The following is a 12,461-nucleotide window of genomic DNA, read 5'->3' as shown; positions in this document are numbered from 1 at the left end:
GTGACAGACAGGTGAAGTGGGCGTGGTCGAAAAAGTTTTTGACCAATCGTGGAGGGCTGATAGCAGAATTGGAATAGAAACGTTTGGAATAGTTTTATATTATAGCGCCCCGGTATGTCTTTTCTAGCTGCGGAATCTTTTGCATGAGAGGTAATCTGCCTTATTTTTATTAGATATCTGGTTCGCTAAACGCTTCGGCAATGAATCTGGCTGTATGAGAGGAGATTCTGCTTTGCAATATTGCAACGAATAAACAAGAGCAACGTTTTAAAGAATCGATCTAGGAAAGGAACCCCGTACGATGATTTAACTACGCGGGACATATGACTGAATCCATCTGATAATCAAACGCAAAAATCATGCCCCGACTTAGTACCCCTGTCTCTCGAAGTATCAATAAGCATACTCAGAAAGTGAGAATTGTGACGTTTCAGTAATTGTACGTGTGCGCCACGGCTGACCTTGCAGACCCTCATTTACGAAGTGACGTTACTCTTCGTATCTCATACAAGTTGGCGATTTTATCAACATTGTGAGTCGTGCGTGTGCGCTCAAGAAACCTGCAGTTTAATGTTAGCTGCCTCCAATGTGTACGAAGTCGGTCTGCTATGTTTTAAACAAATGCATAACCGAAGGTGCATTTGAACCTGTTGTTCAGCACAGCAGCACAAGGCTCTCACCATTAGGCGACAATCGGACGCACACTTACCTCGTGTCATAGTCACCCCTTGAAACGCTTTGCGCGACCATCGTGGGTCAGTTTTTAGCATCCTTTCCTGGTGACAGCTAGAGCTTTGAGATGCTCGGTTAGATTGCAGTGCCTTCGGGCTCCGCCCGTATTTTTCGTCTCAGGCACGTGATACCTCCTAAACGGGGCAAGTCGTTGTGTATTGCCATATAATTATTTGAAGTAGACCTTATTTGAAGCATTACATGCGCCCGGAGCTCCGACGATTAAGTAACTAGTTGCAGAAACCACCTAAGATGATTGCGAATGGAAGCAAATGGCTTATGTAAGCTTCGCAGAACTAAAATGGACGCACTAACAATGCTTTCGAAGTGTGCTGCTGAAGTCGCTAGGTGTATTTGAGGATGGGGCCACACATTGTCCTCCATATTTCTTAATCGACGGCAGGACAGAGGCAAGTCAACAGCGGTGTGATGGCAAATAAATGATGATGACTGACAAGATAACGTCACGACGAAGATGGAATCATGAGCGAGGAGGCATGACGGATCGCGGCAGCGTGATGAAGGATTGCATGACACCGGATGCTGAGATGTGGCTTGCTGTCCAATCGCTTACTTCCCGGAGGCCAAATACTAGTGAAATCATCAGTTTAAACCTCGTATAGATTTCATCCACCAGGAGAGTTGGTCTAAGCAGAGCTGTGGTGAACCACGAAAACGAAACAGCTATTCTGGGGAAGAAATGCAACTGGGATTTACAGGGCGAACGTCGCCATGATAGCGCCAGCTCGGGTGGCGAGTTTCCCGGTAGTGTTCGAGACTGTCTGCGTAGGTAATCTGAACACGAAACGTTATCCAAAAAGAAAAATATAGAAAAAAGTCTTTGATGCTTCAGTTGGACATATATATATATATATATATATTCACCCCATTTAATGGTGGCCAAAACTATGATAATTTCCGCCAAATTTCGGAGCAAATATACTGAAGGTACTGGACACTAGTCAGAAATTGGGCATTCTTGGTTTTTTCCAACCTGAGAGTTGCGGCATTCTGCTCATCTTGGCAAGTTACTTAACTTTCGTTTTCATTCTCTCTTTCTACTTTTGCTTCCCCGTGTTCAACCCAGCGTGAATATTTGTGGCACTGACTTTCACAGTGGGGGTGAGCTAAATTTTGATCTTGAACGCAATGGGCGTGATTCTGTCTGTGTTTAGTAGAAAGTGAAAGCACAAGTTAACCTTTTATTTTCACGCATACACTGCGTTATTTCATTGTGTACAGCTCTTCCTGCTTGTGCCTGATGAATGCCGGCAGTATTAATGAAGTAGGTAGAACAAATCTGTTTCAACCGAGATCGGTCACTGAGAGATTTCCGGCGGTCTAGCTCTACAGCTTGTTATGTACTGCCTAAGCCACTGCACAGGCCCAGGCTCACCTGAAAGCCCAGGCTCGTCCCGAATTGCTGGACGGGCCTGTAAAAGCGTTTTCCGCCAGTGCCGGACCCATCTCTTGATGGTATGTGATGAGGAAGCTATACTTCTTTTGTTTCTACGAAAACAAATTTATTTCCTCCAAAATAAAACAAATTGATACTAGAAGCTGCTCTTTACGAAGTTTGATATTTACTGTTTTTGCTATTGTGCTATTTTACCGTTATCCACATAACTATCTTATTGCGAGTGAGTCTGAGTCTAAGTCGCAGATATATTGAACATAGATACCTGAGGGGAGGTGGTGTAAAAGCCATTATACATGTAGGGACTTCACGGTGCTGACTTTTCCCACTGTTTACATCGCTACTGGGGTACGCACTAAAGAATTAGTGCAGACACAAGCGAAATATCTTTTACAAAAGGACACAATCATAAAAATGTCGCACAATGCAATACTGGCACAAAATAAAGAGAATACGATAATGGTGAACGTCATGTATTAATACAAAGTAAAAATGTGGGTATAAGCACAACAATTACTCACAAAAATATAATGAAAAATGTTTTTAAGCGAATTGTGAGACATTTCGCGGATGAAGCTGTGGCATAATCGAAACCTTTTTAGTGCGGAGGGCCGGGTATATTTTCGAGTTTTTAAACCGCAATGCGTTCGTGACCATAGCACATATAGGTATTCACCATGCCCTGTAGGGCAGCAGTGAGGGATGGTGGAAAGGTGCACACTGTTGGATAATAATTATATCCCATGTTTAAAATGCAATTTATACGGTTGTAAAAGGCGGAAATAGATAAGCCGAGAAGAGATGGAAAGATTCGGGAGGCTGTTGTCAAAAGTACTTTTGTAATTCATCATCATCAACAGCCGATTTTATGTACACTGCAGGATGAAGGCATCTCCCTGCGATCTCCAATTACCCCTGTCCTGCGCCAACCGATTACAACGAGCACCTGCGATTTTCTTAATTTCATCGCACCACCTCGTCTTCTGCCGTCCTCTACTGCGCTTCCCTTCTCTTGGTACCCGTTGTGTAACCATAATGGTCCAACGGTTATCTAACCTCCCCATTAGATGACCTGCCCAGCGCCATTATTTTCTCTCCATGTTATATAGAATATCAACTACACCTGTTTGCTCTCTGATCGAAACCGCTCTCTTTCTTTCTTTTTATGTTATGCCAAGCATTCTGCATTTAATTGCTCATTGTGCGGTCCTTCACTTGTTCTCAAGCTTCTTTGTCAATCTCCAAGTCTCTGCCCCATATATCAGCACCGGTAAAAGGCACTAATTATATACCTTCCTTTTCAATGATAATGGTAAGCTTCTAGTCAGCAGCTGACAATGCCTGCCATGTGTGATCCAACCCATTTTTATTCTTCTGTGAGCTTCGTTCTCACGATCAGGGTTCCCTGTAAGTGACTGACATAGCTGAACGTATTCCTTTCCAGGCTCTAGTGGCTGACTAGCGATCCTGAACTCTTGTTCCCTTGAGTGGTTATTTAGCATTATCTTTGTCTTCTGCATATAAATATTCAACCCCAATCTTACACTGTCCCTGTTATGGTCCCTAATCATTTGTTGTAACTCCCACAGTGTTGTTGAATGTCATCGGCAAACTGAAGCTTGCTGAGATATTCGCCGTTGATCCTCACTCCTAAGCCTCGCAGTTGAATAGCTTGAATATTTCTTCCAAGCGCGCAGCGAATAGCATTGGGTAGATTGTGTCTCCTTGTCTGGCCCCTTTCTTTATAGGCATCTTCCTATTTTTCTTGCGGAGAATTAAGGTAGCTTTGTAGTCTCTGTAGATATTTTCCAGCATACTTGCCTAAATGATCTGTACTCCTTGATTACGTAATGCCTCTATGACTGCTTCTATCTCTACTGAATAATTAATTACCCTACACTCATTTTTTGCAATATTTTAATACTTATTCAGGCGGAGCTTTGATTGCGAACCTTACATGAGTGTTCTGACCGTGAACACTGGGAGGTGCTGCTGAGAATTGCCAGAGTCTTTAAATGATAAAAAACATATAAAATATGACGTAATGCCTGTATAACATCTAAGTGTGCTTTGAAAGACGTTACCAAAGAACACCGCGTCTATGAAATCTACACAAGAATGGTTAATAGTTACAGCCTTTAGCGCACAAACAATATTTTGTTTTTAGCGGTACAAGATAACTTCTTTGCTCCATTCGCGCTTAACGGCAAGGGTTGCGGAATGCAATTTAAAGTAAAAGGTTTTTGCCTCTTAGGATGTCTTGATTATCACATTGGGAAATAAGGGCACGGTATATAAGAATTGGGAACACGCATTCTATTAGTGCCACAGAGAGATGCATGTAGGCATCTTCCACACTGAAAAACACGCTTAGGAAAAGGCCACAATCGCACGCGTAGCATTGTAATGTTATTGCAATGTTTTTTGTCACTTTAGTGGTACTACAATGTTATTCAATATACCACCTGAGCAATCACATTTTAAGGCATGTACGACAACGTTTTTTCAACGAGTTCCGACCACGCGAGATCATTCAAGTCCAGGCCCAGGCCGGGCCAGGGCATAAAGCCACTGGCCCTGGCTTGGCCCCGGTAAAGCCGCTCCATACACGTTTTCGTCCACCAGGTTAAGTACCACCCACCTATGCTTATGCGCTCAGATTCCAGAGTCAAGCGGAACTTACGTAGTCGCAGTTTCTGGTTTTAGCCTGAAGCGGCGGTAATGAACCATAGAGCACTTAAATAGTATACGCCTTTGGGGCTTATTCCACAACAATATTCATCACGTGCCTTGCTCGCATTTCTTTTCTTTATCGCTGCGAGCCCGGTACTTTCAAGTCACGAACGGCGTGAGTGTTATTCACGTGACACAGCATTCTCGACAAGAAAGTAGCGAGCGCCGAGTTTTTAAGGCTCACAAGTTTCTGTGTCGTTGTCGCGGTCACACATACACGCAATTCCAGTTGCTCCAAGAGCAGAGCAGCTGTGGGAAAGGTTGGTTCTATGAGCTGACCGTTGCGCCGGCGCCGGAGCGTGAGTCATTAGCAAGGATTTCAGCTTCATAAGTGTGCGCCCACGCCACGCGCTCAACCAATCAAAGCCGATTCGTTTCCGCCGGGAAAGGAAAGAACAGGAAATTATTTCGGGCGCGCTGCTCCCACTTAATTTTCCTTACGTCACGAAAAACGAATGGGATGGCCACGCGCTGTGCGTTTCCCCGAAGAACCGGCAGCCTTCGACGAGTGGCGGCGAAAACTCGCCTATGAAAGGGCACGCCTTCGGCATGCTGATCCAACCGTTAGAGACACTCGAGAAAAGAAGATACCAAACAGAGGGAGCGGGAGGCAATAGCAATCCGGCGCCATTACCTGTGGGTTCGCTTACAAGCTTCGCTTAACCCATTTTCCGGTAGGGGACTGGTTCGTTGTTTTTTAAGAAAGGAAACTCATGCAAGGCAGATCGATGATTATTTCTGTGGGACAAATATGCACTCTAAATGGTGCAACCGTGTTAAGAGTGAGGTGCGAGCGTTCAACAAGCAAAAATTCAGGAACTGGAAGCATCGGAATTGGAACAACCGGACACGGAAACCCCGAAAGCGGAAATTGTGGAAGCGGAACTGGTTCGAGCGACGAATCAAGGAACAGCGGCGCACATGAAAGGTTGGTGCTACTTAGCTAATGCGGTGGTGACACGAGGATGGAGGAGCTTTGTACCGGAGCACAGAAGTACGGCCCATGCAGTACTCTTATAATATTATCTTAGACGGCGGTGCTCAATGTTTGTACCAAATATTTGGGCAGACTTTTCTGAGTAAGGCAAACAACAATTCTCTGTTAGGTGTACATAACAAGCGGCGCAAAACCTCGCAAAATTCTTTGCAGTTGACGCTCTCCTTTGCCGTACTCGTCTGGTGTTTCCTGCTGTCATTCGTGGTCTTCATCGCATGCGAGGCGCCGACCGGAGTGCTCGAGAAGCTGCTTTTCAGGAGGTGGATTGAAGATGGCGGCGCCCGGAAGCAAGAACATCAAGAATAGCTCGGAGGTGGTGACATGAAAAAAAAAGAACAGTGGTGGATTACGGCTATGAAAGTTCGGTGTGCTATCGAACTAGTGGCGACCGTCCTTGTCATACTAAGTGCACCGCTACTTCCAAGACCACCAGAGCTAAGCAGCGTTGGGCTCGGTCAGTACGTGTCAGCATATTAGCGGAATATCAGCAGAAATAAATGCTAACAAGATAACTTGTCGCCTCTCGTGAATTCACGTTTACCACTAGCCTAAATTGACGCTATGCTATGACGTCCCAGGCGTATGACATGATAGCTTAGTAAATGAAGTCGGAGGCAGTAGCCGAACAAGCGTTACGTGAGCCCAGAGGAAACATTTCTTTGGCGACAGGCTGAGCGTTCTCATGTTCGTTTAGGACCATATCGATAGAACTATAATAGCTAGTTCAATTACTTTTACTAACTCTTATTCTGCTTGTGTACTTCGTAAGCCAAGTGCTTACGGCATCGGTGCATCGCGACGAGCCATTTCTCTGATAATTGACAAGCGGGTGCTTTGTTTGCAATATAAGCTATTCCTAGAAATCGCCGGTGGCAAACAGCTTAATTATGATCACTGAACTGGATTCTTTGGGCAGGCGAACATCACTTGCACGAGAAATGTGAGCTCATGAGTGCATACTTAGCAATTTTTCCTGAAGCTTCACTATTTGCTGAATAGTGGATGTTGGAATTTACGAATTGTTGCCGGTGAGCTTGCAATACATATCCGTATAGAATAAATTTTGAAGATGGCGCCGGTCTGGAGATATGCGCCAGTGAAACTTCCGATTAAAGACTACTCGTAATAAAAACAACAACTGAAAACGCACTGCACAATGCAGCACCCACGCTGTGAGAATAAAAGCACGCAGCTTATCCCACACCATAAAAAAAAAAATTTGTGGATTCCATGCGCTAGAGTAATCGGTTTAGGTTGAGGTTTCATTGCTCTTGCGAGGAAATGTTCGTTTCTTCAGCGACCACTCACATGTAGAAAGCGAGTAACCTTGCTAGACACGTTATCACCAGGAAAAAACACAACGCAAACTTGGGGCACTACAACATGCGGATCACAAGCATGATGAAGGAATCACCACGCATTAAGGAAAATAACACTTTCGACAGCGCATTGTATGTCGAAATGCCCTTCTTATAGCCTTAGTTTTGATAACGGTGCAGTCGCAAGCAGAACTCTCCAGTTTACCATTTCATTATTTTAGGCTTCTAGAAGGGTGTTTTGTGCGAAACATACGCCTTGCAGAACATAAGGGTGCACAGGTACTTCAACAGTTCAACCACCAAGTAAAAAGCCATAGGTCTATATTTTCCAGTGGTTTCCGCCAAGTGATTGTTCAAGCGAGTGGTATTGACAAAGTAAGCAATGGATGTCAACCTGCTGCTTCACGTACGTGACATCCTCTGCCTTGAAGTGGAAAGATACATCTTTTTCTTTGAATTCCTACGTATCCTTTTGTTTTAACACTGGCATCGTTTAGGTTGCTTTATCGCTGTGCTGTTACATTGATAAGAAAGAATTGTTTGCGAATTATATTCCACCAGCCAATGAAAGTTCTTCAGATGAATGTTTGTTCTGGCGTAGCATACTGGCCGGCATATATACGCAGTAAGTCATGACCTGTTTCATGCGGTATCAATATGAATGAGCATTCGCAGATGCATGTAGATCAATGTTTTACCTATATAAGTACACAGCCTTTATTGTGCAGACGGGGTGCCACGGTAATAAAGCATTACGATAAAACTGCTTTGTTCTCTTCTTGCCTTGCTGCCTTTCACATCTTACTGTTGGCTTCGAGCTTGTGAGTGCTCCTTCCCGTCGATTACTGCTTTAAAATACTTGCGTTATTGATTCGAACGCCGAGACTCGGATGACTTTCCAGGCACGTACTCCTTTTGCTCGCACTGGCCTGAACGATGATCACAAGGAGAAACATAGTGTTAGGTGGTGCTGGTCGCTGTCAATGCTGTATATCCCCTCCTCATGGAAATTTAAGCTCCGCAGCAGAGCCATCAAACATTCGGACAGCAGCACTTCTCAGTACGCGTGCGGCCAGCTCCCGCACACCAAGTGAAAGCCCCCAGCGCACTCTCCTCGATTGTTGGCAACACACAGTGACTGGTCATCCGCGATTGTTTGCACCAGTTCTCCGTTGAAGTCCGTGTAAGCTTACATTTATTGAATGGGGCTTCTGAAAAATACCGGCAGTGACGATGATTGGGGCCGCGCGCTGCTCGGTGTAGCTTGGCGTTTACTCACATAGAGTTTCCTGTCAGGTCGCTGAGTCCGCCCGCCTTCCGCGCGGTTTGTTGGAAGAAAAGCACCCGCATGAAATGACCTGCGGTGCATTAGGTAGCGCCAAACGCCCAATGTACCTGTCGAACATATTTTGAGTCGAACATATTTTGAACATATTTTGGGTGACGTGGCACCGCAGCCGCGAGGTACCAAGCGAGCGCAGCTGACGCCTCTCCGCAGCGGATCGCGTTTCGATTATTTTCACTTTTCTGGCTGAGATTACCCGGCATTCATTACGCCGTTGCAATCGCTAGCTCCTATTTGTATTTCTTGCAACAGCTGCAAAGACCTCGTTTGATGGGCCTCAAGTATTGCACTGGGGTCAATCGTCTGACTACTGGAGTTATAATTATGTATATAAAGTTGTGTAATTGAGCAATCCTGTGAAATTTCCCTTGTGGACTATAATGTGGGTTGTTTTGAACATATCTTACGACATACGCTGCAGGGATTACACAATACAGAAGACATTATAATGTTTTTTTCGTCAAAGTCGGAGATCCTGAAAATGTGTAAAATAGCCCAAGAAAGCTATTCGCTTTAATGAGCACGTAATCGTAGTAACATTGTTGCGTGAGCTAAATTAAGACGGATATGAACGTGATAAATCTTGTAGGCATGCTCTTTTTTAACACTTCCTGCAAACCCTCAAATTTACCGTAAATTCGCTGTACATGAAGACCCACTGCATGATACGTCCCACCATATCGGCTTGAAAACAGTAAGCCTCGCCAAGAATGGCAAGGCCTTCCAAAAATTAGTGCATGTGCGAGTGATGAGTATGTATGATGTATTTCGCACATGCACGATGCAACCCCACAAATGTATTGGGCCGATGGTATTGTTGTCATCCGTACAAATGGCACCAGCATTTCCCGTTTAAACAAACAATACTTAAGCAAAGAATAAAAAAATCCCTAAGCTGAGATCACATATATGTGAAACTCGCCTACCATAGCATGCAACTTCTATCTATATGTTTAGCAAAGTAAATTTCCTTGTGAATAACGTTTCAATGAACTGCTGCAATTTTCGAAATCTGAAGTGGTCGGGACCGATGAGCCTGGGTGCCAGCACGGCTTTCTTGTCTACTCAGATAGCCCGGCAGCTCCACCCACGTGGTTGATAGCAGTCCGAACCACGTTCCTTTTTATTAACTGAGCTTTAGGAATGCCTACGTGATAAAAATTGTATGTATGTATTTGAAGTAGTAGCTTAGCGCGAATAAAACCACGGAAATAAGACGGACAAGGACAAGTGCTACTCACAACTGTTTAATGGAAGGAAGGATAGCACATATATATATCCTCTTGTCCACATGCACCTACCAAGCAGAAGAGAAGACGGTACGTGCACATCAAAGGCGGTTAAACATTAAATCCATTAAACAGTTGTGAGTAGCGCTTGTCCTTGCCCCTCTTTCTTGTTTCCATGGGTTTATTCGCGCTAAGTTACTACTTCAAATATGGACGACCAACTAGGCCAACAGTTAACTCTTCTATGTATGTATGTATGTATGTATGTATGTATGTATGTATGTATGTATGTATGTATGTATGTATGTATGTATGTATGAGTGTGTGTATGTATGTACGTACGTATGTATGTATGTATGTATGTATGTATGTATGTATGTATGTATGTATGTATGTATGTATGTATGTATGTATGTATGTATGTATGTATGTATGTATGTATGCATGCATGTATGTATGTATGTATGTATGTATGTATGTATGTATGTATGTATGTATGTATGTATGTATGTATGTATGTATGTATGTATGTATGTATGTATGTATGTATGTATGTATGTATGTATGTATGTACGTATGTACGTACGTATGTATGTATGTATGTATGTATGTATGTATGTATGTATGTATGTATGTATGTATGTATGTATGTACGTATGTATGTATGTATGTATGTATGTAAGCACAATTGGTGCCCTGCGGACGACCATCACTCGCAGTGCACTCCTCGAAGAGGCAGGACATGTGTCGCGTGAGCTTCTGCACAACACCTTCCAATGCGATGATCACGGTTATTTTAATGCGTAAACAATCTTTGGTGGGCTCCCCAGCAATGTCATGTGAAAAGTGTAATGCCATGTATCTTAAGAAAAATGCGTGATTTTCTATGTCAAGAGATTCAATCGTTACGATAATGTAAATGTAGATTGGTAGCTTTTAAGCGATAAGGAACAATTTAAAGCAAAAGCAACAAAATAAAAAGAGAGTACCCATACCGATACAAAGCACGCTTTAGAAAACGCCTGGGGAAGCTTTAGTTGTGTTGGGCAATTTCTGGTTGGGTCACCTTGATATTTGGAGGTTTCCCAATTGAAATTTGGAGATGGGCCAACTTAAAATTTCTAAGTGTGCCAAATTTGGGGGTGGGCTAATTTGAAGTGTGAGCGTGGCCCAGCTGAAATTTTGGGGTGGCACCAAGTTGAAATCTAGGGCTGGTCGAACTAAAATTTGGGAGTACGTCAACGTAAGTTAGGGTTTGGGCCAAACTTCACACTTGAGGGTGGCTCAACTTAAATTCTGACTGGGCCAACAGAAATTTGCAGGTGGGCCCACTTGAACGTTCGGCGTGGGTCAACCTAAATTTGGGGATGGGTCAATTTGAAAATTGGGGATGGGCAAAGTTGAAATGTGTGTTTGGGCTAACCTAAATTTCTGTGAGGGCCAACTTGAAGTTTGCATGTGGGCATCAGCGCTAACGTTGTGGCGCCATCTGCAAGTTAAATTCAAGCCCCTTTTATACCTCGGCATCGTCTGTATCAACCTAACAGCGTCAAAACAAAGAGTTGATCTCATTGACGACAACAAATCATACATAATGCCCTGTTATCAGCATGAAGTGAGGCAAAGCGAGGGTTAATTTCATCTCTTAATTCTTGCCGTAGCAGTGAAGAGCAAGTAACAAGCGTTAATTTGGCACGAAGTGGGCACATGTGAGCAAGGATGTTACAAAAAAAATTGCGTGGCTCTCCTATCGCAAACACCAGAGACCAATGGAGCTGGACCAGTAAAATAGTGCTAAACCACACACGAGGCGCACGAGTGCCGGTAACGCGTCCCTACGGCGTCCGCCAAAAACGCCTCCGACGCCGTCCGCGATTCGCGAGGCCAACCTGGGCCAACGCCGTAGCAGACGCCGTGGTTGTCTTCACTCCGTAGGGAGCGGCGGCCGAGGATGAATCGAGGTACCCTAGCAGCCGCCGGAGAAGAACGCCCCTCCTCCCTCTCCTGACCACCCACCTGGCACGCCACAGGAGAGGGCACGCGTCCGGGCCGCGTTCCTCGCTCGCGTGCGCCTAGCTCTTCCCTCCCAGCTAGGCGCTATCCACCCTTGCCGCGTCGCTATTGAAATTAAATTATGGGGTTTTACGTGCCAAAACCACTGATTGAGGCACGCCGTAGTGGAGGACTCCGGAAATTTTGACTACCTGGGGTTCTTTAACGTGCACCTAAATCTAAGCGCGCGGGTGTTTTCGCATTTCGCCCCCATCGAAATGCGGCCGCCGTGGCCGGGATTCGATACCGAGACCTCGTGCTTAGCAGCCCAACACCATAGACACTAAGCAACGCCGCGTCGCTATGCTGCACGATGCTATGTTAAGGCGAATGCCCTTGTAGGCTCAAGGTAAAGTTTGTGTCAGCAGACCTGACTGCCGTAGTGTCCGCCAAAGCGTCACCACGCCATAGGAGACAGGACAGATTAAAAACAGATTGAAGAATGAAAAATGATTGTAGTGACAGTGAATGATAACACTATATTAGAGATGGGTATAGGTAATTATAAGTAGCAATGACTAATGATTACTTGTAATGGCTACTAATCGCTCCGATTACCAATATGTGTAACGACTGCTTGTAATGAGAATTGATCGTAAATGACTAGAAATGTCTAGTAATGAGTAATAATCGTTAA

The sequence above is a fragment of the Dermacentor albipictus genome, chromosome 2 (assembly GCF_038994185.2).
Source record: "Dermacentor albipictus isolate Rhodes 1998 colony chromosome 2, USDA_Dalb.pri_finalv2, whole genome shotgun sequence".
Lineage (NCBI taxonomy): Eukaryota > Metazoa > Arthropoda > Arachnida > Ixodida > Ixodidae > Dermacentor > Dermacentor albipictus.
Note: the sequence above shows the minus strand (reverse complement) of the source record.